This window comes from Sapajus apella, unplaced genomic scaffold, assembly GCF_009761245.1.
Source record: "Sapajus apella isolate SASKATOON/1434 unplaced genomic scaffold, GSC_monkey_1.0 scaffold4, whole genome shotgun sequence".
Taxonomy (NCBI): domain Eukaryota; kingdom Metazoa; phylum Chordata; class Mammalia; order Primates; family Cebidae; genus Sapajus; species Sapajus apella.
Window position 1 is genome coordinate 27,184,511 of NW_022436944.1, and position 25,767 is coordinate 27,210,277.

At 44.6% G+C, this 25,767-nt stretch overlaps 1 protein-coding gene across 4 annotated transcripts in view; it reads left to right on the forward strand.

Annotated features, from left to right (window-relative positions):
• The first annotated feature begins 3,771 nt into the window (after positions 1-3,771).
• NMNAT3 (nicotinamide nucleotide adenylyltransferase 3) overlaps positions 3,772-25,767 on the forward strand; it is a 97,486-nt gene continuing 75,490 nt past the window's right edge. For 2 of the 4 annotated variants that reach the window (XM_032264900.1, XM_032264907.1), the window contains exon 1: positions 3,774-4,086. The gene's annotated coding sequence lies outside the window, so the exon portion shown is untranslated. Of the gene's footprint in view, positions 4,087-20,367; positions 22,701-25,767 lie in introns of those variants that run through there. The other 2 variants (XM_032264923.1, XM_032264916.1) reach the window with 2 other exon arrangements.

A 25,767-nucleotide genomic window follows, 5' to 3' on the forward strand; every position in this document is an offset into this window, starting at 1 on the left:
AATTGGGAAAGTTACCCTAAGAGTGTGCAGTGTGTCATTTCAGTCAGTGAGGAGAGCAGCACAATGGCCCTGGGTGCAAATAGGCCCAGCGTGCACAAGGAGCAGCAACGGAGTCAAGGAAGCAAGAGATGAGAATGGCCGACTGTAGGAGCACTTGTCGGGCAGAGCCTTGAGGGCCTTGCACACCGCGGGAGGACTTGACATTTTATCCTAATTGTGGTAGAAGCCACTGGAGGCTTTTGAACAGAGGTATGTTATAAACTGATTCATGTTTTAAAAGTATAATTTTAGCTAAAGAGTAAGGATAGCCCAATGGAGCCAGGCCGACAAAATGGAGGTTTTCTAGTGAGGACCTGCTTTGATGCCTGTGTAGGGAGGATCTGACATGAGCATTGTCTGGTCACTGTTTGTAAGAAAACACCTGGCCAGGCGCAGTGGCTCCCGCCTGTAATCCCAACACTTTGGGAGACTGAGGTAGATCACCTGAGGTCAGGAGTTCGAGACCAGCCTGGCTAACATGGTGAAATCCCTTCTCTACTAAAAATACAAAAATTAGCTGGGCATGGTGGTGAGGGCTTGTAACACCAGCTACTTGGGAGGCTGAGGCAGAAGAACCACTTGAACCCGGGAGGCGGAGGTTGCAGTGAGCCGAGATCATGCCACTGCACTCCAGCTTGGGCGACAAAAGCAAAACTCGATCTCAAAAAAGAGGAGAAAACACCCATCTGCTGAAGTAGTTGCAGTGACTGAAAAGTTTGTCTTCTTTGGCCATTTGAAAAGTCCACCAGTCTCCCTTTTACATTTTTTTTTTTTTTACCCACCCAAAGTTTGCTTTTCCTCAGCGACCCCTCAGAAGTCAAGGTAAGAATGGTTTTATCCAGACGCAGAGGCTGCCCCGGGCTACAGCCTCATCACAATCCATCCACAACAAGCTTTCCAGAATGTCCTCAGGTCCAACCCAGGACTGTGACTCTCAGCCATCTGCACACTGCTTCCTGCCCAAGGAGCTCCTCCTAAAACTTCATCAGCACACTGTTAGGAGACAGGAGGAAACTGCAGAAAAATGTTATAGCCAGATCTCATTTTAGTAATGGCATTTTTATACCTAGAAATAATGTTTTAAATGTTCAAAACTATGAGCTAACTGGTCAGTTCCAGCTTTTTTCCCTGTAGAGACCTGTCTTCTGCAGCCTTGGGTGGGACGATTCCAAGGCATGCTCTTCACACTGCTTTCTAGGGTTTTCCCCTAGAAAGCCCTATCATCTATTATAGTAGCTGGCTTAATAACTTTTTATTGAGCTCCCCTCTTCTTCCCTGTTTTGCTTCCTCATTTCTCTGCTGGTGTTCTATGTACCTCTCAAATAACTACTTGCATTAGAATTATTACATCAGGATCTGCATCTGAGGGACTCAAGCTGAGACATCCTCTATCTTGAAGGAGGAAGAATCTTCCTCCTTCCTGAAGTGGCATTACATGGCCACCATCCTTGAGCCATAATGGCATATAGGATCCAGGAGAAATGAAACTTACCAATAAAGGGAGATCTGAAAATATTATTCCCATCATACCCATGATCTGGTAGTCTTTTTGTGGGCCTAAGCAAAGTACAAGACTTCATGTAGGTATTCCCCCTTCCAAAAAATTAGGAGGTAGTTGTGTCTCCAAAATGGATTTCTCAGCCACTGGGTCTCCCCACTTAGGTTAAGTAAAGCTTGGCTATTATATGAGGTTCTTACCTTCCAGCACAAGGGGACACTACTTTAAAAAAAAAAAAATTATTTCCATAGGTTATTAGGGAACAGGTGGTGTTTTGTTACATGAGTAAGTTCTTTAACGGTGATTTGTAAGATTTTGGTGCACCCATCACCCCAGCAGTATACACTGCACCCAATTTGCAGTCTTTCATGCCTTACTCCCTTCCCATCCTTCCCTCCTGAGTCCCCAAAGTCCACTGTGTCATTCTTATGCGTCTGCATCCTCATAGCTTAGCTCTCACTTATGAGAACATACGATATTTGTTTTTCCATTCCTGAGTTACTTCACTTAGAATAATAGTCTCCAATCTCATCCAGTTGCTGTGAATGCCATTAATTCATTCATTTATTCTTGCCTAAGAAACAAGATTTCCTTGTAGGCCAAGCTTTAGTCTTCACTATCTCAGACAAAGAAAGCTTCCCTTGCATGAGGAAGTCATTCATTGTTCAGCCTCTTCTCTGCTCTCTGTGTGCAGCTTCTCCTCCTAGGCCTAGGGTCCTGACTCAGAATGACTCTTCAGCCCATGATTTTAATCTAAGGGCTCTAATCAACCTGTGGTACCACATGCTACACAAAATTCTTAGAAATCCCTAAACTTTCTCAAGAGCCTCCCACCCTGCTGGGAAGCAAACCTATTTATCAATTAGAGAATATCCCAAGATGTTAAGCCACTTAATCCTCCCCAACACTCAGTGTGGTAGGGGTTGTTACCTCCCATTTCAGGAAAGGAAACTGAGGCTTGGGAAGGTAAAGAGACTTGTCCAAGGTCACCTTGTGGAGCCACATTTTACACTACAGGTAAGAGAAAAGGGGTCCGAGAGGGCATGGGCACTGTGTCTTCAGACTGAGTGGGGAAGTACCCTTTACCTGGGTGCTTACCGGGTGCAAGATGCATGCCCCCGTGCTGATCCACAAGGGACAAATTTATGGGCCTCCTAAAAGTGTAGACAGTGCACCCGTCCAGCCAGCCTCATGGGTGCACTGTGAGGCGCTGGTGATGAGGGTAGGCTTATAAAACACTCTCCATACTAAGGTGAGGACATGTTTCTGTGTCTAGGAAACGCTGGAAATTAAGTGTACAGCAATCACAAAACCTTGACATCATCCTTGATGTCTCTTTTCTCTGCACACTCCAATTCATTCCATTAAGAAACCCTATTGGCAGAATCTAGTGAATATTGTCCTTCAAGGCCTCTCCCTGCTAGGCTCCCATGAGCCCTGGGGCCTTATGGAGAGTTCTCAGTGGGCAGAGGAAGCCAGATTGCATTAGGGAAGCAAATTTGGGACCTAAATTTCCTAAGAAGGTCTCAGGGGATAGGGACCCCAATCTTCAAGCCCTCAGGATTCTGTTATGATTTCTTTTCTCTTTCTAAATAAATGTTCACTGGCAAGCCTTAATTCTGTCTTCTCTTTCTAAAGCTGCCCTCCCTCACCCTCTCCCCACACAACCGTGTAAGCTTCAGGCCCCAGAAAACCTTCCCTGCTTTGAGGTCTGGCGTTCACCAGGGCAGGGCTTGAGAATAGAGGTGTAAATTTGTCAGAAGGGAAGCAGGGGCCGCTAAGAGAGTAAATCCTCATATAACATGGCAGAAAGTCAATGGATAAATCAAGAAATCGCTATGTAAGCTTCTTCTTTTTCTTCTTCTTTTTTTTTTTTTCCCCCCCACAAGCAGGTCACCACCAGAAGAAATAAACGGAGGAACTGTTAAAAAGAGCTGTGATGGGAGGGAGCGAGAGGTGGCCTGTTGCTTTCATTATAAGCAAATCTAGATAATTTTATTTTGCAAAAATTAAGTGGGCGTTACTTTCATGCATTTTTTGTCTTTTAAAAAGAAAATTAAATAAAAATACAAAACAGAATTCAAAATCCGAAAATAAAAAGCAAACACGCACGGGACACAAAAGAGCCTCGGCTATGGGGAGCCTGGGGGCGGGGGCGGGGAGAGGGAGAGGGCGGGGCTTAGGGGCCAGGGGCGGGACCAGGGCTGGGTCTCCGTAGGGCCCGTCCCAGCGAGGGGGCGGGACGCAGGTCTGTTTTCCTCAGACTCTGTCGGCTCTGGGCAGCCAGGGGAGCGCAAGGTCAAGCTCTCCTTAGGCCCCGCCCCCAGCACGGGCCAGAGGCGGGCTAGACCCGAGGCCGCCCGGGCGGGAGGCAGACTTGAGCCCCGAGACCAAGTGTCTTTGCCTCCCGGACGTCTGGGGCGGGACAGCTCGCTGACCAACAGCCCGGGGTAGGCCCAGCAGGTCCCCCAGTTCCCCTCAGTCCCCCGTAGTCCCCCGCAGTTCCCCGAGACTCGCCGAGCGCCGTTGCTGAGCCCTGCGAGTAGCAGGTAAGCGCAGCCTGGGGCCCTGGTCAGCCCGCTAGGACCTGGTTCGCGGCCGAACGACCGGGCCCCTGTGACTCCCGGCCCCAGACGGAGTCCTGAGCGCCCCCGCTCGGGCGACTGGTGGCGGCGGAGTGTGGAGCCTTCCGGGATCGCGCAAACCGGGCGACAGCTCCGCGCTGCCTCTGCGCGCCGGCGGTTCTCGCAGCAGCGTATCAATCTAACCCCTAGCACCTCTTTAGCTATGACCAGGGCCCCGGAGACATGGGTTCGGATCCCACCTTCAGCACTCGTGCACTCTAAAAATACAAAACATTAGCTGGGCATGGTGGCGCGTGCCTGTAATCCCAGCTACTCAGGAGGCTGAGGCAGGAGAATTACCTGAACCCAGGAGGCGGAGGTTGCGGTGAGCCGAGATCGCGCCATTGCACTCCAGCCTGGGTAACAAGAGCGAAACTCCGTCTCAAAAAAAAAAAAGATATATATATATATATATATATATATATATATATATATATGCACAGTTTCTAACAAGTACTTAACGTGTGCCAGTCAGTGCCCGCTGCTGGTCTAATTGCTGGGGTTACAGCGGCGGGCCAATGGACGTGGTGTCCTCCCTCATGCAGCTCCCAGTCCAGTAGGGAAGACAGACACCAAATAGAGATATATGCAAACAAGTGTGAGCGTTAAAACTGTGGTCAGAGCTATGATGATGGAAAGTATAGGGTGCTGGAGAGCTTTTATTAGGGCCCCCAGCTACAAAGCCTGCTGGGATTAAAACTTTAGACAATTCGGGGGCAGAAAACAACAGAGCAAACTTATTTTGTTGGAAGAGAATGTGGCTTGTTTGAGGAAAGGAGGGTTGGTGGGGCTGGCCTGCAGAGAGCTGGGGGGATGGCAAGTTCCTTTACCTTAACTTCCTCCTCTCTAAAACGGGACTGCTCCTACCCATTCAGAATGGAAACGGTGAATGTAAATGACTTAGCACTGCGTGATGGGTGCTGGATGTTACTCTACATTAAACATCCAAGGCTGGATATTGTTCTGTACTAAACACAGTGTGCCTGCCTCTCAGCAAACTCACTTCCCCTCTCCTTGAGTCCTGTTTCCTCCTCTATCAAATAAGGGGTTCTAAATAGAATCTCTCAAACAGCCTGTTCTCTAAAATGATGACTGGTTTCGTTGTTCATTCTTGAAATATTTAACTGGAGTCCACTTTACCCTGGCTCTGAGGATTCAGAGAGAAATCAGAAAGGGGCCCTGCCCTCCTGGAGCCCAGGTCAGGTGGGCTAGGTGAAATAGTGACAGTTTTAGCCTAGCAGAGCCCAGAGGAAGGGGTCTGACCCTCTGGCCTTGCAGGGGAAATCATCTTTGCCTTTGACCAGGTGCACATTTCTCAGAAAGCCACCAGCTGGAGGAGGCCCTGAAGGATTGGTTCACACAGCTCCACTGAGAATCAATTACTTCCTGAATTTCACTGGTGGTTCCCAGCTTTCAGTGTCACCCCCTAAAATTGGACAGAAGACTTCCCAGAAGCGCAACTATGCTGGTACCTTGCTGAGGACATGTCAGACCTTGAGACCCTATGGATTTGGGAGAGCACTTTAGGTTTCAGGAAATACCTGTCAGCTGCTTACTGTGTTATCAGCTCAAATGATCCCAATTTCTTATTTGGCTCTTTTTGCACCATTGGTGTAGACAAAGGAATTGCTCCATGAAAACTAACTGAGAGGCCCAGAGGGTAGGGGAACACAAATGACGCAGGAGCCTGGCACCGTTTGTGTGAAGTGGTTAAAAACAGGTAAGATGTTAACAGAGGGTGTTGGAGGGAAGAGGAGAGAGGGCAGCCCATGGTGCAGCCTCTATTTTCCTCTCTCAGACTATGGCAGGGTGCCAGCCCATGAGAAGGGAAGCTCCAGGCTTGGGGGTCACAGACCTGGCACTTCTCATCTCTGTGAATGACCCTGGGCAGCTTACTCACCATGTGAGTCGTGAGGATTGTGCAGGCTTAACAGGTGTTTGGCATATCGTTGGCCCTGAAGAAATATTAACTCCCACCCTCTCCTTCTCCTGAATGAACTAAAATACGCATAGTTGTAGTGTCTACCTCAGAAGGTTATTATGGGGATTTACTGAGGACCTAAAATATATAGAGCAGTGCCTGACATGTAGGAGGTTACCACTGCTGTAACTGTTGATATCGTTCCTTAGTCTGGGCAAAAATTGATGAAACAAGGCAGGGCAGCAGGGGGAGAGGGAGAGGAGTAAGGGCAGTATGAGGAACTGTGCAGGGTGATTAGTCAGGGGGTTAGATTATCTGTTGCAGTGGTTTTGCCAGAAAGCAAGATCCTGGCAGCAGGGAGGAATGTTCTACATGATAAAGGGCCCCCTTGGCAGCTGCACTGTCAGAAAGCCCCAGAGTTTGAATATCTTTGTAGACTCAGGCCAAAGAAAACATAGCAAAAGCTGGGAGAAACTAGGGTCTAAAATGGTCTTTTTGATGATGTGTCTCTAACCAATGGCTGAGCGGGGGTTCCCTGTAGGGGGCTGCCACTGCTCCTTGCAGACCCATCCATTTGATCACAGTAACTGCCGGAGACGGGTCTAGCTCTTTGACCTGGGAGCTTTGGGGTCTAATTTTGTAACCCTTGCACCCGGCAGAGTACCAGGCCAAAAAGGCAGGAATCAGTAATGAACAAATAAATGAGCATAAACCCAAGAGGCAGATTCTTCAGTCTCTCTGTGTGTGTGTGTGTGTGTGTGTGTGTGTGTGTGTGTGTGTGTGTGTGTGTTTAAAAAAGGAATGTGAAGGTAGGGAAAAATGACTAATTTATGTAAGCATTTGCTGAGGCCAAATAGTTTCATGTATGTCACAGCTTAGTGGTGAACACCACAGTCTTGTAGTCAGATAAAATTGCCTGTGTGACCTCCCATGTATCACCAAAGTGCTCTAAATCTGTTTTTGCATCTTTAAAATGAGAATCATTGTACCTAATTCATAGGGCTGTTAGGAGCATGAAGCAAGATAAGCATATGAAGCACTGACCTCAGTGTACATCATCTAGTGTGGTAAGTGCCCTGTCAATAATGGCTGTCTTATTATTATATTTATTAATCTTCCCAATGAGCTCCACTGTGATGAGGAAACTGAAGGCCGCAGCACAGATGGGTGGCGTTGATTCTGAACTCAGTCCCATCTGGAAGCAAAGGCACTTTGCAGACACTAACCAGACAGGTTGTGTGACATGAAATCAGCTTTATTTGCATTTCATTCATTACTTAAAGCACTTGACTATGTGAAATTTTAAAAAGAAAAAAACTGCAAAATTATAATTTATGTGCCTTTCAAGTTCAGGTGTTTTATCATCTCAATAAATCTTCCATGCATCTATGTTAAACCACTTTGGGCTGTCGAAGCTCTTAAATAAAGTGGCTTGTCCTCACCAGTGTCTGCCTTTGCTCGTTTATCATGGTTCCCCAGTAAAGATGGAGAGATCCAATTTTGCAGGGCAGGCCTCGGGATGGCAGCTCCTGCCCCATTGGTTTAGCTGTGCAGTTCCGCATGATGGTATTTAACAAACCACAGTGGACTCATGATTCCTTCATCATTGTGTCTCTTACATACACATAGGCCCATGCGCCACTCTAGGAATTAGGAATAGAAAGGCATTCTATTGCTAGAGAGAATCTGAGAAATCAGCTCCAGGGAAATCTAAGCTGCTCTGTAATAGGTTTTTGGGTGGAAGTGCCTGGGATTAGGGTGACCATGCATCTGAAAGTCAGAACTCTCTGCTCTTTCCACCCAGGAGTGCTGTGTCTGGGCTGGCTTCCTGCCCAGTGAAGGCCTGGTCTGCATCCCTGTGCCTCTCTGCTGTCCCTGCCTCTGGCCAGAGCTGCCCCTAAATCCAGAACCCCTGGGGCAGCTGCAGAGGCACCCTCTGTTGCAGGGAAGCCTTCCTGAATCCACTCCTCAGCTTTCCCAGAGTACCAGTGGGTGCCACCCTGAATTGTTCCTCTGCTGGACCGTGAGCACTTCCACAGCTCTGGAGTGTACTCAGCACCATGCCTGGCACTTTCTCTCAATAAATCTCCCGCTCTCTCTCTCTCGCTCTCTCTCTCTCGCTCTCTCTCTCTCTCTTTCTCTCTCTTTCTCCTCTCTCTCTCTCCAATTCCTTCCTCTCTTTCTTTCTTCTACAAATACTTCAGGCAATGTCCTGGGGATTCAGTGAGTCAAAATGACATAGTCCTGACCCTCATGGAGCCCACACACATCATTAGACAGATTTAACAACAGAATTAAGCACATAGACACACACAGCAACACATTTTAAACTGGGTTAACTCTCCTGAAGGAGGAGCCTGGTGTGTCAGGGCAGCATGCGGAAGGGACCCCTTTATAGTTTCCGTAGTGCCTCTTAGCAAGTTGTCTGGTTGGGTGCTCTGGTTCTCAGCATCCTATGTCTCATCTTGGGTAGCAGCAGCAGACAGGGATCCAGCTCACCTGAGGGTAAATCTGGTGGCGTGGGCACTGGAGCCCTTTCCCTTCTAAGTGACAGAGTCCACCTGAGAACCTTTGTTTCCTCCTTCTCCGATACTTCTGGGCACAGCAGACTGAGGCTTTAGCACAGACTTTATCGTGTTGGGGCTAGTGATCTGCTGTCTGAGAGGAAAGAAGGGCACTACTGACTGCTGTTGTCCAGATAAGTGGGCCTACCCATCTGTGTGCAGCTGTGGCAGGGTGAGCTGGCAGCGATTCTACCCATGCAGAGCCATGCCATGCCAGCACAGTCCCTCGTGAGGAACCAGCAGTTCTCCAGATAGGCGCTGTGCCTGCCTTCAAAACGCATTCATTTCCACTGAGAACAGGGAGAAAACCACACTAAAGTCCTGTTCAAATTAGGAGGTAATCCAAACAGCCTCAGGAAACATTGTCTATCCATACTTGAATATTATTAGAGAGTTACTTTGGCCAGAGCTGCTGACAAAATACATCTCCAACCCCCACCAGTCTCAGATGTAGACCTTATTACCAGAGATGAGCTGCCATCTTCTCTGCAGCAAGGGAAGGCTGCATCACTGCACAGAGATTGAGAAGGCCTCCATGCTACTCTTAGTGGGGTGAGTTTGACTGCCTTGCCCAGACTGGTGAGGAAGGGCCATATTCTCAAGATGCAGTTATAATAGGATTGTAATCGTGTGGCTCTTAGCCATGGAGAAGAGAAGTGATTTTGGAAATCTCCCTGTCATAAAGGCTGACACGTTGACAGTATGTATGCCTCTTGAAAGTGCATGTTAAGTGGTGGATATTTATGAAAAGGGTTTTGAGGAGTAAAATGTGTCCATCAGTCAACCTGGAACGTTTTTTTAAATTAGAGCCAATCTTCTTCCTGCCTTCCCCCTTCAATCAGCATGCCCCCCTTTCTCTGCTTTCTCTTATAAAAATGAAGTGTCAAGGCAGGACACAGCCCAGGGAGGAGGTTGGAACTGCCTTGCAGAAGCAGAGTTAGCATATTCAAGGCAGGTGTGTAGGGGTTAGAGCCTTGATTCTGGTCCTTCCCCCTTGTCACAGTGTCCTGGAAAGAGGAGAGTATGGAGCAAGGCTGACAAGCATGGCTCAGCCTAATTCCCTCCTAACCACTGTCATCAGCAGCTCTGCTATCACCCAGGCTGCTCATTGAAAGGTTTACAACCAGAAAGGAAAAGAATGATGAAAACATGGGATGCAAACCAACCTGAATTTGGGCTCACTAAGTGGCAGATGGGAGTGAATGAATGTCAGTGTCAGTGAGGGAATCATACCGGGTCAGATAAAGAGAAACATTTAGAAGGCTGGAAGTTTCTCTGTGAGCCAGTGATCATTAGGACAGAATGCCTGTTACATGAATTAGTATGTAGGAGTCTAACTTGAAATTATTACTCACTTTCAGATGTTCATTTGAAAGATCAGTAATAGGTTTATTGCACAAGCCTTAAACTTAGTATCAAAGACTGCTTTGCTTTTCATTTCCCCATCTGGCCTTCTTCTGTGTAACTTATATGATGCTGTTGATCATTCTTGTCTTAATGTTTTTTTGTGTGTGAGAGAAAGGATGCACTGTCTGTTACTCATGTTGTGTTTTGCAAGTAATCAAAGGACCATCGATGATAAAAGTAGAGGAGCTGCCTGTTTCAGCTGTCACTGAAATGCTGCTACCTTTTGGTGTCTTCTGGGATTCTGCTTTAAGAAAGTAATCTGGAAAGTAGAAAGAGCCACTGTCTAAAAATGCTCTCTGCATCATTATTTATAATGATAAAAACTTAAAAGTGACCTGAATATACAATATAGGAAGAGAACAAATTAGAGAACACCAGGCTGATGGAATATTATGTAGTACTTAAAAATATGAAGATTAGTCACATAGGAAACCTTAACCTGTTCTGGGAACCAGAACACCATTACGTTACAGACGTATTTAGGAAAACAGTCTTCAAGAGAACCCTCTAAGGGACCGGAGTTACATATGAACAGAGGAATTATTGATAACCTTTTTCATACATCAAGCTTTCTATATTGTTTTATTATTCCTATAGCTTTTTTAAAATCTTAAAATCAGCCAAGTTAAATAATGGTCTTTCTTCAGTTTGCAGTTTCAGGGGCATTATCTTTGTGGTCTTAGCCTGAATTAAATCATCCAATCAAGAAAAATGTTAAAGCCAGACTTGGCTCCGTACTTCCATGTTTTCAGTCCAGGATATGCTCTGGGTTCATGACAGAATGACTGGCAGATGTGCTCACCCTGGCCCTGTACACTTGGATTCCCAGGGTTTTTAAGTTAAAGAAGGCCACTGCCTCTCCCAGTCCCCAGTAGTGTGGGAGGAAGGGGGGATTTGGAATTGTAACCTTCAGAGGCCTTATTGGTGATGTTTCGGCAAACTCTTCCCCCAGCCCAACACAGATAGTCAGCAACTGACAAAATACATCTCCAACCCCCACCAGTCTCAGATGTAGACCTTATTACCAGAGTAATAAGTCTCTCATTGTGATGGCCCTCTATCCGTGTATTCTTTGTTACCTAATGCTGGCAAAAGCCTAGTACATGGCCAATGGTATGTTCTAAATTAAACTCATTCAGTTGGCTAAATATTGGGAAATCATGACACAAGACAAGGACTTGAGTCTGAGTAGTTTATTTGGGAGTGGACCCCAGCAAGCACTAGCGAAAAGTAGGGAAATGAGCCAGGGAAGTGTACCATCAAATAGATGACCCGCAGGAGCAGCTGGACTTTACTCCTGCTGGGGATCTCCAGAGCCAGTGTAGAACCATCTCAGAGTTATCCCCTCATGGGTCTGGAGCTGGGTATATGCATACCATTCCTGTCACTCATTGGTTTAGCATTGTTCCTTAGGGGAAGTTAAGTCTTGGGTTCTTCTGGCAGGTTCCAGTCACCAGGTAAAACACTCAGGCAAAGAGATGGAGATGCTGTCAATGGAAGTCAGGCTGGCTTGCTCTAAGATGATGAGGCCTGGGGCTCAGGGCATGGCACTGACAGTGTCTGCTGCACCCTTCTTCCCTTTAACACCATGAATATTACCAGTGTACTAAACTGAAGATAACCAAGTTCACAATTCCCTGATAAATCACACCCAGTTACACCACATTGAAGACTGCATTAAGTATACCCAACCCCAAAAGCTTGAGAAAAAAATCATGAATGGAAAACTTTAAATAAGAAAAACTTTACCATATTTCTTCCTAGTGAATTGGATTAGACTACCAAAATTTGATTTTAGTGGCAAAATGCTAGTTTTCTGCAACTGTACAGTTTAAGACCCAACACTTTAAAAGAAGGCCTGAGTGTGTAAGGTTTGTCTTTATTGTGGCAATGTTTTCTCCTCCCTTGTAGCTTGATTACTCCTGTTATTTTTCTAGTAGATTGAGATGATTTTAAGAGAAAATTTCATTAAGAGAAAATATTTAACCTTATTTTTGTATCAACCCATAATTAAATCTCCAGTGCCCTGTTTTAATATTAATGTTGGATTTACTCACTGTACTCACTAATTCAAGAGGATGGCAGAAATTTTCTGTAGTTACGGCTTTAGGTGCTATGATATACATTTTGTAGTCATTGCCTTTATATAGAAATACTTCATCTTCAATTAAAGACGTAGTAGCTCTTCATCAAAATATCTATTCACAAATGAGGCATACTATATGGTTGTGCTGACATTTCACCTTAATTCACTCTATAGTTTTGTGGCTCCCAATTCTATTTTTTTTTTTCCCTGAGACAGGGTCTCACTCTTCTGCCTAGGCTGGAGTGCAGTGGCACAATCTTGGTGCTCATTTCAGCCTCCGGCTTTCAGGTTCAAGGAATCCTCCCATCTCAGCCCCATGAGTAGCTGGTACTACAGGCATGCACTACCACACCTGGCTAATTATTTTGTATTTTGTAGAGATGGGGTTTCACCATGTTGCTCAGGCTGGTCTTGAACTCCAAGGCTCAAGTGATCCACCTGCCTTATCCTCCCAAAGTGCTGGGATTATAGGCATGAGCCACTGCAACTGGTGCCCCAGTCCATTTTATATGATTTTCTCTGCTATACATAGAAGAGAAATAGCAGCAGAAATGTGGGGACATAGTACAGATTCTAGAAACATTCTCTATGTATTTATTAAGTCTGTTGGAATATTTGTCACTACAAATGAAGGCCATACTCCAAGAAATGATTTAAAATTGTAAATCATGTAGTAAGTTCTACAGGATTTAATGGTTAAAGTTCATGTGCTTTGAGTTCTAGGCATTTTAGAATTTGTATAGAAAGAATTCAAGATCTTAGTGTTTTAGATAAATGAAGCCATTTCCCTTTAAGTTATGGTCCAAGATGCATTTCTTAAAGACTGAGATGACAAATACCTGGTGTGTATGTATTTTTCCATGCCGTGTGCAGATGGCAGACATCAGTGACTGATACCCAAGCCTGAATTCTCTTCTACAAAGTTCTCTATGCAGCCAGCTGCTACAGTTCATCAGAATTAGGTCACTGGATGAAGTCTATGGACTCTCCATGCTCTTAGGTATCTTTGTACTTGTCCCTGCCATTTCTGGGAATGGTCAACAAAAAAAGTTATAGTTTCCCTTCCAAAAAAAATTTTTTAAAAGATGAATTCAAGAGGCAGCTAGTTTGTTCACCTAGTGCCTTTTTAGCCACCTCTCTGTTATGCAGAGTGTGGGCATTCTATTTGTCAATGACTGATTGTCTCCCTTCCTTTTTTCCTTCTATCATGTGCATTTTGGTTTTCTTTCTTCGTTTTCTTTAATGTTGCTAAGAATATAAAACAGGAAGCCCCAAATTATTGGCTATTCTCTCTCTTATAAAGTTTGTTTGAAGTCATTTGTATAAATGGAAATGCATTGAGAGATCTCCCCCACCACACACCTCTTCAGGAAGACTGCTCTGCTATAGATGACTAGCAACCTTTACATTACCAAATCTTACAGGCTTTCTCTGTCCATATTTTCAGTGCAACAGGTGATACCTCAGAACTGTGCCCCACCTTTTGAGCTGTTCTTTCTTGGACTGTCTTCTCTCCTCCCTCATTGTTTCTTCTTTGACTTCTCTACCTGCTCCCTTTCCTCTGCTGGCATCTTTAGTGGGCATCCCCGAGGTTCTTCCCTTGGGTTCCTCTTGTATATGCATTACATCTGGATGATTTCATTCACACACCTGGTTTTTAACCATCACCTTTGTATAGATACCTCCCATATCCTTATCTCTGTCACATCCTCTCTTTATAACCCAGCAGCCTGTTGAATGCTTCCTCATGTGGCTCCTATAGGCATCTGGAGTCAACATGTTTTGTTTGTTCTAGACTATTTCTTCTTTCACAAGGCCAACTAAATACTTGCCCCCTCTCAGATTGTTTCTGCTACCTCCTTGAAGTCATACGTACACCATTATGAGCTTGTCAGAAAGCTTCTGTCTTGGAAAATCAAGTGTAAGACAAGCACACAAACCAAGAACTATGGCTTAAAATTTAGGGACTTAAAACAAAACAATAAGTGTATTGTCTTTCACAGTTCTGGGGGTTGACTGGGCTCAACCAGGCAGTTCTCACTCTGGGTCTCATTCAGAGGCAGTTAGATGGTGGTTGAGGCTAGAGCTACTCCAAAGGCTTCCTCACTCAAGAGAAACCTACAGAATGGGAGAAGGTATTTGCAAACTGTCCATATGACAGGGAATTAATAACAAGCCTACATAAAGAACTCAACACAATAGCAAAAAAAAAAAAAAAAAAACCCAAATATCTTGATTTTTTAGAATGTGTAAAAGATCCAAAAGACATTTCACAAAAGAAGACACACGAATGGCCGGCAGACATATGAAAAATGCTCAGCATCACTAACATCAGGGAAATGCAAATCAAAACCACAATGAGACATCATCTCACTCCACTTAAAATGGCTATTATCAAAAAGACAAAAAATAGCAAATGCTGGCAAGGATGAAAAGAAAGGGGAACGCTACTACATCATTGATGGGGGTGTATTAAATAACAGTACAACCATTATGAAGAGCAGTATGGGGGTTCCTCAGAAAACTAAAAATGGACCTACCAGATGATCCTGCAATCCCGCTGCTGGGTATATGCCCAAAAGAACGGAAATCTGCATATTGGAGAGATATCTGCACTCCCATGTTTATTGTACACTATTCATAATAGCCAAGACTTGGAATTAGCCTAAATGTCTATCAGCATGCCAACCATTCTGTTAATCACTAAAGAAAATATGATATTATATACGTAATGATACATTACTCAGCCATAAAAAAGAATGAAATTCTGTCATTTGCAGCAACACAGATGGAACTGGACATTATGTTAAGTGAAATAAGCCAGGCACAGAAAGACAAATATTTCATGTTCTCACTCATGTGGGAGCTAAAAGAGTTGATCTCATGAAGGCAGAGTAAAATGATGGTAACCAGAGGGTAGCAAGGGTCAGGGAGGGGTGAGGCGGTCACAGTAAAGGGAGGTTGGTTAATGGTTACAGACGTACAGTTAGAAGGAGTAAGTTCTAGTGCTTGATAGCACAGTAGGGTGACAATAGTTAACAGTAATTTATCATAGATTTTTCAATTGTAGGAAGAGAAGATTAGGAATGTTCCCAACACAAAGAAATGATAAACGTTTGAGGTTATGGATTTCCTAATCAATACACATTGCATGCATCTAGCAAAATATCACAAGTTACCCCGTAATACGTACGATTATTATGTATTAACACAAAATAAAATAATTAAAAGGCTTTCTCACTCAGTGGCTGGCAGCTGGAGCCTCCTCTTGGATGCTGGAATGCCACGTCAGGTGGCCTAGATTTCCGCACAGCATGGCAGCTGGGTCCTAAGAACAGGTATCCTTGGGAGGCCGAGGCAGGTGGATCATGAGGTCAAGAGATTGAGACCATCATGGCCAACATGGTGAAACCCCATCTCTACCTAAAAATACAAAAAAAATTAGTTGGGCATGATGGCATGCACCTGTAGTCCCAGCTACTCCAGAGGCTGAGGCAGGAGGATCTCCTGAACCCAGGAAGCAGAGGTTGCAGTGAGCCAAAGTCATGCTACTGTACTCCAGCCTGGGCAACAGAAGGAGACTCTGGAAAAAACAAAAACAAAAACAAAAAAAAAACAGGTATCCCTGGAGGACCAGGTGGAAGCTTAGTCACCTCTTACCGTTTACTCTCAAAAGTCTCATAGTATCGCTTTTGCCCTATTTTCTGGCCTGCCCATCTTCAGGGGGGCAGAATAGACCCACCTGTCTGTGGGAGGCATGTCACTGTCCAACATTGTTGAGCATGTGGATAGTGCGTGCTGTTGTGCCTGGGTTGGAAAATACCTCCTGCCATAGGCCTCCGACATGTCTGACTACTCCTCTGAGAAACACCTGGAATGCCACAGAAGCTTTCTGTTTTGCTTATTAAATTTTTTGATAGGTAACATATTTATATGATTCAAAAGTTAAGAAAAGTAAATATGAATATATTCAATGAAAATATCCCCTCTCATCTCATTCCTTCTACCTCTGCCTCCCCATAGACAATCACTGCTATGTTTTTATATGCTTTCAGAGTTTATAGGTATTTTGATATTTCACCCTTTTTATAAAACAGTATTTCATACTCACTGTTCTACATTTTGCTTTTTTTCACTTAAAATAATTCTGGAGATGACTTAGTACCGAAAGGTCTCACTCTCTCTCTCTGTCTTCCCCCTTGCTTTCTCCTTCTCTCCCTCTCCCTCTCTCCCTCCCCTCCTCTCACTCTCTCCCTCTCTTCCTCCTATTACAAATGAGAAGTATTCTATTGTGAGCTTTACTTGAGATCACTAAACTAGTTTTCTGTGGGTAGGCACTGAGCTGTTTCCAATCTTTTACCATTACAGACTACACTGCAGTTAATATGCCATCTTTGATGGGAGAGAATTAGGAAGCCTTCCTCAAGAGCTCAAGCCAACATGGTCATCTTCCCACAGTGCCTTACACCTCATTCCATGATGGCACTTACCATGTCTCCTTTCACCAGACCATGGCTCCTAGGGATTATGGACTGTGGCCACTGTAACTTATTTCCATACTGCCTAGCACAGGGCGCTCTGTGTTTACACTTTGCCGAGGAGGTCTGTGCCAAGGAGGGAAGAAGGAGGGAGGAGGGCGAATGAGTACAGGTGTCTGGGGGGACCTGTGTTTCACCTCCTCTCATTGCATCTGTAACTGCATTTCTTAGTGGCAGGTACCACTTAAGGCCTGTGTGGTTTCTTCCTCAACCTGTCACTAAAACTGGAATCTGGTTCTACCCTGTTTTGCCTGGCTTCGTGTACAGGGTGCATCCCAGAAGACTCAAGCCCAAAGCCTAGTTTCTGTGTAGTCTCCCAGGTCAGCCCAGAACTACTCCCTGACAGTTTATCCTGTTCAAAAATAGCACCAACAGGAGTTTATTGTGGGGGAGGGTGCAGGTGGTACTCATCACATAGTAGTACTAAAGTATCATTGAAGAATTGCTGTCCTGATAAAAATCCAGCAAGAGAGAGTTCTCTCTTGTCAAGGAAGTATTCTTAAATCTCAGACTTATATTGTTTTGCTAAGAAACTTATTCTTTAAGGAATATAAATTTTTTTGTTAAATTTAGGAGGCAAAACTCTAATTTTCACAAGAAAGACTGACAGTTGTGCTTGTTGCTTTAAAGAAGGCTTTCTAGGATGGCTTGTATTCAAGATTCTTTCTATTGTAAGAAAGAAAAACTTCACTGAAACTAAATTAAGCAAAATTAGGCATATGGCTAACAGAATGGAAAACTTCTGGGGAATCAAGCACAGCTGGGTCCAGGTTATCATATAGATGATGGTGCTAGGAATCTCACCTTCTCTTTCAGCTCTTATTACCGCTGAATTGGCTTCATTCTTTAAGGTGGGAAGATGGCAGTTCCAGGCTTATGTGGAGTTTATAGCCCCTTATCTCAGAAGGCGCTATTTTTTTCCAGTATCCCTATTGAAAGAGGACTGGATTTGTTCTTCAGGAATCATATATTTTTCTCCTGGACCACTCATTTCTCACAGAAAGTTGAAGTTTTCTGGTCATCTTGATTGACAGACCTTTCAGAATCATGAGGAATCGTAGTCTAGCAGTTTTGAAAACAAAGGTGCTGCAGGACCACACAATAAAGCTGCCCACTGTGGATGGTGATTCAAAATTGGAATTTTAGACTGAGAAGAGTATCTAACCTGGGGATGCTAGACCTGAGAGTTAAGGAAGGGTTCCGGTGTTAATCTCTCTACTTTCATATGTTTGATATCTCCTGTAATATGAAGTGCTTTTAAAAAGCGCATTAAAAACATTTTTGGTTTGGGAACTCTCAGCAAACAAGCCTTCACGTCTCTGTGTTTACTGTCTGATTTTCTCACCTTCTGCTTTACTTTTCACTGCACAAAGAGCCCTTAATCCTTACTTCCCTCTAAGCTGGGAACTGCGGGGAAACACAGTAGTTGACTTTAGATTGGTGTGGTATGCTTGGAGGGTGCTGGGGTGAACACAGTTAAGTGCCCTTAAATCCATGTTTCCAAGCTTCCCAGACCAAAGGCCTCAGAAAATTCCAGCCAGGGAGAGAATGAAGTCTGCGCTGCGACCAGAAGTCTACATCTCCCCCTCTCAGGGGCAGTACTTGAGCCAGGGTCAGTGCGGACAGATCAGGTGAGGGCTCGGTAGGGTCCTGACTTCAAGTCATGTGTGTAGTTAGAAGAAAGCCCAGGTGCTCAGAGGGTCATGAACCAGCTGCTGGAGGGCATCTTAGAGAGTATTTAGACTACCTTTATGTTTCACAGGTGAGGAAGCTGAGGTCTGAGGCGTTACGTGGCCCAAATTCACACAGTGAAGTAGCAGGAGCAGAGCTAGGTTTGGGATCCCGGAATCTGACTTTGGAGTCTAGTACTGCATAATAGCTGTGTGACTTTGAGTAAGCACCATTGCTTCTCTGAGCGCAGTCTAGGTAGGCAGAATAATGGCCGTCCAAATGTCTACATCCTAATTCCCAGGACCTGTGAATGTGTTAGGTTCTGTGCTTTGGGGGCATTAAGGTTGCAGATGAAACACTGAGCTTGGGGCAATTAGTTACAACAGCCGTAGGAAACGAATACACCTGTGAAGGGTAGTAACCATGCCTCCCTCAAAAGCCTGGCATATATAATCAAGGAAATCATGTCTGAAAATTACCCAGCAAAGATCCTGGAACATAATAGATGCTTAATAAATAGGAATATTGATGGGGGGGTCATTAAAAGAGAGCAAAGGGAGAGTAGCTGATGGACAGGTGTCTGAAGAACCAAAGTCTGTGCCTCTGTGGTAAGGCACAGGACTACTAAGAGGCCAATAAGAGATACCAGAAGGCCCAATGGGTGGCCAAAGGCACCCTTGGAGAACCTCTCTGCTCCTAGAGTCAGCAAGGCCTTCCTCCTCCAATTCTTCAGCACTTCCATCTCCAGCAGCACCACCGTACATCAGAGGAAGCAGGAGCTAGGAGCCCACCTTTAGGATTTGGTAGGATGTAGGCCTCTCTTTGACCCCCTGAGCTTCTGCCTGACCATCACCCTAATGAGAGAAGAGAGACAACTGGCATTCACTGGCTACTGGAAGGAGGCCTGGGAGAGTTGTGTCTGGATACTGTGAGCCTGTGGGAATGAGAGCCCCCCGTATCTCCAGGAGGAGGCCCCCACTAGAGGAAGTGCCACTTCCCATTCTGGTACACTTGTGGAAATGATGGAGCCCCCAGATGAGGGCTTTGCTTCTTGAGGACTTTGCAGGGACATTCACTTCTACCATTTGGAGTCACCACAACTATGTCTGTGTTTTCTTTTTCCAAAAAACATACACTGATGTTTGGATTGCTAGTAGGTCATACCGAGGAACTTTTGTTAATTATTAGTTTTTTCAGGTGTGATCATATTATGGAAAAGTAAGATGCTGTCCTTATTTCAGAACGTGCCCTTTATTTTTGAAGTATTTACAGGTAAAATATCATGGTGTTTATGATGTGTCTTCATATACTTAAGGGGGGAAGGTGAAGTAAATATAGAAGTATGTCAATAATTTGGGGGGGACCTCTGTGTGGCAGTTCCTTATACTGTTATTGTTGCCAATTTTTCTTTTTAGAGACAGGGTCTCACTCTACTGCCCAGCTGAATGCAGTGACACAGTCATAGCTCACTATAATCTTGAACTCCGGGGCTCCAGTGATCCTCTCCCTGGAACTCCCTGTAGCTAGGACTACAGGCACACACCAACACACCTGGCTAAGATTTTTTTTAATTTCTTATAGAGATAGGTTTTGCTGTTAGGCAGACTTGTCTCAAACTCCTGGCTACAAGTGATCCTTACACTTCAGCCTCCCAAAGTGCTGGGCGTACAGGTATGAGCCCCTACACCCAGCCTTCGACTTTTCTATATGTTTGCAATTTTGCATAATAAAATGTGTTGTTTTTTTTTTATTTTATTTTTGTAATGGAACCTCACTCTGTTGCCCAGGCTGGAGTGCTGTCTCGGCTCACTGCAACCTCAGCCTCCAGGTTCAAGTGATTCTCCTGCCTCAGCTTCCCAAGTAGCTGGGATTACAGGCATGCACCACTAGGCCTGGCTAATTTTTTGTATTTCTTGTAGAGACAGGGTTTCACCATGTTGGCCAGGCTGGTCTTGAATCCCTGACCTCAAGTGATCCACCCACCTCAGCCTCCCAGAGTGCTGGAATTACAGGCATGAGCCACAGCAGCCAGCTTAAAAAAAAGTTTAAGTCATTCACTAAGTACTAGGATATACTCAGTCTTAAGCTGAACTAGACACTGTCCTACATTAGGTGCCTTGCCCTTAATAGGGCAGATCTTGGGAACAGGCTCCAAGAAAGTCTTATCACCAGACCTGATTCTGAGTTCACCCTGTTGCACAGGTGCTTTTGTTGAGCTCTTTATAGTCAATCTGCAGTCGGGTAAGTAAGAAACAGTTGGCTGAGTCTTTTACGACACCTAAAATCATTGCAAGATTCCTTGTGGTTTGCACCTGTCTTTCCACAAAGAGGTGGGTGGGTTTTTCCTCCATGGTGACATTATTCCTTTACTACATTATGGTACAGAAAAAAGGATGATGATGTTTTGTGAAATATCTCAGGGTACATACTACTTAACAGGCATTGCATATATTACTTTAGATTCCCCAGCATGTTTTCTTTAGCAAATTCTAATCTTTTTTGGTGTTATATGAAAGTTCATTTTTCAAACTTAGCATTGAAACAGATAATCAGATTTCTTAATCTCCCCTTAGTCCCCTCTTACTTTGTATTTTTCCTTATCAAAATAGCCAGCTGGTAAAAAGAAGCAGCCTTTGGAGTGTTTGTTGTTACCTTATCTTCTCTCTAACTGTAAGGTAACAATATTTCCAAAGACTTTACCAAATTTGAAGAACTGTGTTATCTTTTAGTAGAGAAATCACTGCAAATCAGGAGGCCAGGTTTTGCACAATTTCTGATTTAGCTCTCTAAATACAATGTTATCCTTCAGATAAAACTTCCATTTCTTTCCTATAAGCCTTTGGACATGAATGCTTAACAGGTGACCTTACTGGTAATTTCATAAATTTTTGGTGAAATGAATTGTATAAGATCAATATATATGCAGACTCATCACATTTTCTTGAGCTGTGAGGGACTTTAAGATGAATCTGGTACAGCTCTGTTAGTGGATGAAACATTCATTTTAACTGTGTAGTCAATTCTCAATTAAGAAGGGTAATGGAGTGGAAGGAGGTCACTGTTAATCAAAAATCATGGTGAAAATAAAATTATAGTCAACACTCGATTTTCTGAGGGCTGATTAACTGGTCTGTGTATTGAGGCTAATTCCCAATGGACCATAGGATATCATCCCTTTGGTCACTGGCCAGCAGCTGCTCACCACTCGGCTCCCACCTACCCTCTCTGTCCTCAGGAGGAGAGGAGCTTCTCAGGAGCTGAACCAGGCAGACCTAGTTGACACTGGCTGGATTGGCACCATGGTGGAGACCTTCGTCTTGGGAGGCAGCAGTGGCCTTTTGGACTTGTCCCACCTACCCCTAGACAATGGGTCTCAAACTTCAAGAATTAGAACCACCAAGAGGACTAGTTAAGACCCACGTTGCTGGGCCCCAGACCTGATTTCTAATGGCAAAGGTCTGGAGTGGGATCCAAAAACGTACATTTCTAGAAGCACCCAGGTGATACTGATACTGCTGATCTTTGAAAATTACTACTTTCTAAACTGTTTCTCATCCCTCGTTGCACACTAGAATCACCTGGGGAGCTTTTAAAAACTATGGTTGACTGGATGTACCTTGACCAATTACATGAAAGGCTTGGGTTGTGGCACTTAGGCAGGGGTATTTTTAAAGCTCCCCAGGTGGTTCTAATGTGCATCTAGGATTGACAACCATTGCTCAAGAATGTTTCCCACACCTCACAATCTGCATGCCCCAAGCCTCATGAGGTTTTTTTCTTTACTCCCCCCATATATTTATTTAATATTTTTCTTTAAATCAGTTTTTTGTTATATAAACAGATGCACTTAAAAAGCAAACCATGCATCCTTTGCGTGTAGGAAAACTAGTTTCACAGGCCATAAATGGGGCATCGTTGTAATAAATATATTCTCTTTTGACATTTTTAAGTTCTCACCTGAAATCATCTTGCATTCCATCACACCTGGGGAGTCTCTGCTCTAAAACTGTGCTTTTTGATCTTCTTTCTGTCGTAAAGGTGATAAAATGCACTATTTATGTTCTTCAAGCACTCTCATGAGCTGTGCTAGCTTTGAGCACCCCGGTCTGCTTAGCAAGATAAACAGGTCCAAATGCAGGTGAGAGCAACCATATTACGGAATAACCTCGACTCAATGATCATCTTTATTTACAAAAAAGTAATTCATCAATAGGAGAACAGATAAACTGTGGTATAGCCAAATAATGGAACACCATTCAGCAATGAAAAGGAACAAACTGCTGACACATAGAACAACGTGAGTGAAGCTCAGAAACGTTGTGCTGAGTAAAACAGACACAGAAGACCACACAGTGTGATTCTATTTATATTTAAAGTTCTAAAAGAGGCAAAATGTGTCTATGGTGGAAAAACTTAGAATGGTGGCTGCTTGAGGGAGGGGAATGGGGGATTGAGTGGGACGGGACACAAGGGGATGTTCAGGGCGAGGGAGATGTTTTATATGTTGATGGGGTAGGAGTTACATGGTGCATGTATTTGTTAAAATTCATGGAATGGTGCCCTCAAGATCTGTGCATTCCATTGTATGTTCAAAGAAAGGAAAAAATGCTAAACAAATACTGAACTCTGATTAAAAATATGCATGCTGAAGTGTTTAGAAATAAGTATGCTGCTGTCTGCGACTTATTTTGAAAGGCATCAAAAAAATAAGCTGGATTGCCAAATGGATAGAGGGGTAGATATATGATAAAACAAACAATAAAATATTAACGGTAGAATCTAGGTGGTGATATTCCAGATGTTCACTTTAAAATTCTTGTGACTTTGCTGCATGTTTGAAAATCTCTCATAAAAAAGTTTGGGGGGGAATTGATGCATACATTCCAAACAAACAAGTACTTCATCTGCATGTCTGAGCTCTTGAGTTTCTGCCACCCCAGGTCTTGCTAGGGTCAAATAGGCCTTCACAGAAGTCAAATAGGCCAGAGGCTTGGAGCGATGAGCTGGGGGTGCGAGGGTGTGCCCTTAAGAGAAGCTGCTGCACTGGGAGAGCGGACTCTGAGCCTAGACTCCTCAGTGCCAGGCCCCACTGCAGGGGAGAATGCCAAGGTATTTCCTTCCTTTCACTTGTGCTGTATCTTGGGGAGTCCCAGGGTTGGTTAGCTGGGCAGTGAACTCTGGGAAAGGATCCCTGCAGAAGCTGTGTTAGATGTGACCTGCAGCTACTACCTGAGCTGTACTACAGAGAGGGGTGCTTCCTGAGCTCCTCCAACCAGCAGAACCCCCAAACATGCCACCTGTGATGTCCACTGGCTACCCTGAGACCAGAGAATGTTAAGGCTCGGAGTAGAGTGAGGGTGGGGTTCCTGGGGCATGCACTTACTATTGTGGGGATTAGGCAGGTCCAGTGGGCAAGAATGGCATTCTCTGGGCTGGTGGGGAGCCCTCGAGGGAGCCCCACAGCTCACTCAGGACATATCTCCACAGCACAACCCCACAACATGCCCACTGCAACCCAAGACACACTCTCACAGCACCACCCACCACACCTACCATGATACCCCCCACAGCAAAACCCCCCACAGTGTACCCTCATGGCACATTCCCATGCTATATCCTCCATAGCATACCCTCATGATCCATCCCCCACAACATGACTTCCACAACACATCGTGCAGCATGGCCCTCCTGTCACCCACCCTCACCCCACATTCATGGCACACTTCCCCATGAGACACCTAGAGACCTATTCTCCATCAAACCCCTCCATGGCAGACTCCCCACCACAGAAGCCCCCACCGCACCCCACTGCAGGATGTGCTTCTCTACAACAACCCCTGCAACACCAACACATACCCACGACAGCCACAGCACACAACCCACTGCACACCTCCCAAGATACACTCCTGTTGAATCTTGACTGGAGGCCTCATTCACTTTGCTGCTGAAGAAAGAGTAATTTCTGACACCTGCTGCACTAGCCTGTTTTTACCTTCCTTTGCTTGGGCAAAGATCTTGAGATACACAGGAAGCGGAACAACTCACTCTTGAGGGAAGAAGGTATAGTTGATGTCTAAAGGATGGTCAATATGCTGATTACATTTATTTCCTACAAAGATGAATAAGCCCATCTTGAATACCAAAGATCCTGTGGATTGGATGGTGGGGCAGACTGGTTTCAGTCAGGGCTTCTGTTAGTTTCTGCCCCTCTAAAAGCAGCAGGGAGTGAAATGGCCTGGTGAGCTCTTCGCTACAGGAGCTTAAACTTGCCTGGATTTCCTAGTTCCACATCTTGGGATGGAGCCCCGAGCTTCTGTGTCCCCATCAGAAACAAGATGATAGTACTTCTCTGCAAATTTCTGCAGTGTTTGCAAATATTAAAGATAAAAGTAATTATAGGCACAGAATACGTACGGCCAAAATATGAGTTAGTAGACCTGAAAAGCACCTAGTAAATAGTATGTTAACTTTTAGTTATTATTGATTTGTTATCCTTGATTTATTATTGTATTATTGTCGTCCACAAAGGTTTAAATACAAAAAGAACAAGATTTGGAATTTCTGTAGCTACAATGTTGTGACCTTTTGTTTTTTACTACAAGTAGCATTTTGGTTTTCGTTTGACATTAGATACTGGGTCCCTGTCACCCAGGCTGAAGTGCAGTGGCACAACCATGGCTCACTGCAGCCTCAACCTCCTGGGCTGAAGAGATCCTCCCACTTCAGCCTCCCAATTCGCTGGGACTATAAGTATGCACCACTACACCCAGCTATTCTTTTAAAAATCTTTTCGTAGAGATGGGGGTCTTACTATGTTGCCCAGGCTGGTCCCAAACTCCTGGCCTCAAGCAATCTGCCTGCCTCAGCCTCCCAAAGTGCTGGCATTTTGAATATTTAAGTAGCTGTTCATTGTTTCTCCATATTCGACTGCCCCACTAAAATGAGTTCCATGAGAGCAGAGAGCGTATCCTCCATGCCTCTGTCCCCAGGACAGAGCACAGTCACACATGGAAGATGTTAGGAATTTGGACAGTGGTCACAATAACAAAACTGTTTAGTTCATTCAAGCTGTGCTTGAGAAACAAAGCCGCCAACGGGAACTTCAAAGCCATGGTTGTGATCTCCTTTACATGCTACTCTGTCAATTACTGTTACATGCCAATTAAATGCGACATTAAGCTGCCAAAAGATCTGCAACTCTGCATGACAGAATCCTTTTCGCTTCAGCTGGTAACCTGAATTCATTGCATCCTATTCATTAATTATCAAGATTTGTCCTCGACCCCAACCCCAGCCACCCCTGCCCAGGGCAGAAAGGCAGCGAGACGTGGCCCTGACGTGGGCCTTCTTTAGGAAGTAGCATGGCCGAATTTTAATCATATTACCAAATACTGTAGTTGCTTGGACGTATCTGAGTTA